Genomic DNA, 3,875 nt, shown 5'->3' with positions numbered 1-3,875 from the left:
TTGTGTGTTCGAGTACCACTTCGGGTAACACGGACTTTGGTGCAACTTCACCACTTGTGCACTTAATAACTTCTCGGTCGTTCAAGTCTTTGCCTTAATATTCTCAGGGTAGTTAGGTCTCCTCGAGACCTTTCCAACGCTATGTCGTTTGTCTTGCTAGGCCATCCACAGCCCGAGTTATTCGAGGTACACCGTACCTTACCCTGTTTTTTCCTCAATTGGGTACAAACCTTGGAACACCCATATCGCCCCTTTAGAGACTAGCTGGCACGTTGGCCTCATATAATGATAAGTGCACCTCAACTAGGGCTACTGACGGTCAGAACATTTCAACTTGCTAGCTCGGGCCCACACTTGTGTTTTTCTCGAATATATGGTTCAAGTGTGCCACTTTGGGCACTTTTGGACATTTTGTCCCCACACAACTTTCTTGCCTTGGTAGATAGGGTCTTGTGTTTTTGGGCAAAAAGATGCACCAAGATATGGTCTAACTTTCGTTCTTGTACCGCAAAGCGCTACCTCCAACACCCGAGGAGATAGAAAGTGATTGTGTTCGGTATATCGGTCTTCCATGGCCTACTATGGTAAGCCCCTGCAGGTATGCAACCGAAGGTGCTTGGTACATGTATTTGGTGCAATATCGGTGCAAAGTAGGTGTTTCCTTGATCGGGCTATAACTTTCTTGGTTGATGTTGGATTGCTTTGCGGTCTTCGGGGGATAGTTAGGGAACATGTTGGCCAACATTTCCTTATTCCTCAGCCTGGCCGTACCTCTAACCGTCTAGGCGGTATACATGCTCTAAGTTGGAACTTGTGTTCCTTTGGGTAACTTCTCTGACTTTGACGCTTAATAACTTTCGTTCATATGCAGTCTAAGCTCTGCAACTCTCAGGAAAGCTAGTACTACTCATTTCCTTTCCATATCAGTCTTTGGCTTGTCGATCCGATGTCTACAGCCTGACTTATTCACGTTGCCTGTGAAGGTAGGTTTTTGCCCATTTTCCAGTTCATGTGGTAACATTCCCGGACTTTGCCGGCTTTCTCTTCATGTGGTAACTTGCTTGCTTGTGTGGTAACTTGAAAGTGTATTTCCGACAGACCCAATCTCGGACTTAGCCGATTTTTCTCTTCATATTATATGGATCCATCACTAGGCCATCTTGCTTGCTTGTGTGGTAACTTGAAAGTGTATTTCTGACAGACCCAATCTCGGACTTAGCCGATTTTTCTCTTCATATCATATGGATCCATCACTAGGCCATCTTGCTTGCTTGTGTGGTAACTTGATAGTGTATTTCTGACAGACCCAATCTGGGACTTAGCCGATTTTTCTCTTCATATCATATGGATCCATCACTAGGCCATCTTGCTTGCTTGCGTGGTAACTTGGAAGTGTATTTCTGACAGACCCAATCTGGGACTTAGCCGATTTTTCTCTTCATATTATATGGATCCATCCTTAGGCCATCTTGCTTGCTTGTGTGGTAACTTTGAAGTGTATTTCTGACAGACCCAATCTGGGACTTAGCCGATTTTTCTCTTCATATCATATGGATCCATCACTAGGCCATCTTGCTTGCTTGTGTGGTAACTTGGAAGTGTATTTCTGACAGACCCAATCTGGGACTTAGCCGATTTTTCTCTTCATATCATATGGATCCATCACTAGGCCATCTTGCTTGCTTGTGTGGTAACTTGATAGTGTATTTCTGACAGACCCAATCTGGGACTTAGCCGATTTTTCTCTCGATATCATATGGATCCATCACTAGGCCATCTTGCTTGCTTGTGTGGTAACTTGAACGTGTATGTCTGACAGACCCAATCTGGGACTTAGCCGATTTTTCTCTTCATATTATATGGATCCATCACTAGGCCATCTTGCTTGCTTGTGTGGTAACTTGATAGTGTATTTCTGACAGACCCAATCTCGGACTTAGCCGATTTTTCTCTTCATATAATATGGATCCTGGACTTAGCCGATTTTTCTCTTCATATCATATGGATCCATCACTAGGCCATCTTGCTTGCTTGTGTGGTAACTTGGAAGTGTATTTCTGACAGACCCAATCTCGGACTTAGCCGATTTTTCTCTTCATATAATATGGATCCTGGACTTAGCCGATTATTAGGTTATTATATATGGATCCTGGACTTAGCCGATTTTTCTCTTCATATAATATGGATCCGGGACTTAGCCGATTTTTCTCTTCATATAATATGGATCCTGGACTTAGCCGATTTTTCTCTTCATATAATATGGATCCTGGACTTAGCCGATTATTAGGTTATTATATATGGATCCTGGACTTAGCCGATTTTTCTCTTCATATAATATGGATCCGGGACTTAGCCGATTTTTCTCTTCAAATAATATGGATCCGGGACTTAGCCAATTTTTCTCTTCATGTGGTAACGTATGCCAATCGCTCACAAGTCATGGGATAAGGGTACTTGTGTTCTTCCATCTTCTAAGTCCCGCACGGGGACATCGTGATCGCCCCAAGTCCGGAATAGCGCCAAGTCAAGCCCCACGGTGGCCGTGCAGGACCTGTTAGCGGCGGCCCCACTGACAGCACTAATCCGGACTTAGAAATTATATCTTTCTAATCGAACACCACACACGCAACACCACCATACCACCATCTCCTTGCAAGTACCTAAGTACCCGCAACTCCATGGTGAAGGCAATGTCACTCCATCACCAACCTCTTTGCACTGCAAGCACTTGCGTACCCACAACACTCCGAAGAAGGCAACGGCGCGCGATGCTCGACTCCACACACCACACCACACCACACCACCGATGGCCAGCCAGCCAGCCAGCCCAACTAAGGGCTAACCCACCAACCAACCACCAATGGCCTAGGCCAGCCGGATCCCACCTTCAAGTCCAAGCACAGCCAAGTGCAAGTACCGCCAAGTGTTCACCAACCGCCCAACACACCACACCACCGATGGCCAGCCAGCCAGCCAGCCCAGCTAAGGGCTAACCAACCAACCAACCACCAATGGCCTAGGCCAGCCGGATCCCACCTTCAAGTCCAAGCACAGCCAAGTGCAAGTACCGCCAAGTGTTCACCAACCAACCATCACACCAGGTCAGCCGGCCGGTACCCACCTTCAAGTGCCATTACCCTCGGGTGCAAGCTCAATCAAGTGTTAACCAACCAACCCGGCCAAGGCAGCCAACAGGCCGGCACCCTACAGCACCGACCCGCCATCACCACCTCAACCGTTGACCATGCAAGTGGCCTCGGACAACAGGTGACACCCGAAGTACATCCGAAGAACGTATATCAAGTGTTTGCTCACCAAGTCCTCAACCAACCCCAAGTACCCGGAGGTACCCAGAGTGTTGGATCCGCCAACCCGTCCCGGCACTCCAAGTCCTTGCGAACCCAAAGTGTTTGCCCGGTAGGGCCATTGTATCACAACGCTTGCTACCATGCAAGTGGCCTCGAACAAGGTGACAGGGGTATCTTCACCAAGTTCTCAACCAACCCCAAGTACCCGGAGGTACCCAGAGTGTTGGGTCCGCCAACCACTACCAGCACTCTAAGTCCTCGCGAACCCAAAGTATTTGCCCGGTAGGGCCATTAGACCACAACGCTTGCTAACCATGCAAGTGGTCTCGGACAACAGGCGATACCCGAAGTACATCCGAAGAGTGTATATCAAGTGTTTGTTCACCAAGTCCTCAACCAACCCCAAGTACCCGGAGGTACCCAGAGTGTTGGATCCGCCAACCCGTCCCGGCACTCCAAGTCCTCGCGAACCCAAAGTGTTTGCCCGGTAGGGCCATTAGACCACAACGCTTGCTAACCATGCAAGTGGTCTCGGACAACAGGCGATACCCGAAGTACATCCGAAGA

Source organism: Anopheles ziemanni (assembly GCF_943734765.1).
Source record: "Anopheles ziemanni chromosome X unlocalized genomic scaffold, idAnoZiCoDA_A2_x.2 X_unloc_8, whole genome shotgun sequence".
Lineage (NCBI taxonomy): Eukaryota > Metazoa > Arthropoda > Insecta > Diptera > Culicidae > Anopheles > Anopheles ziemanni.
Note: the sequence above shows the minus strand (reverse complement) of the source record.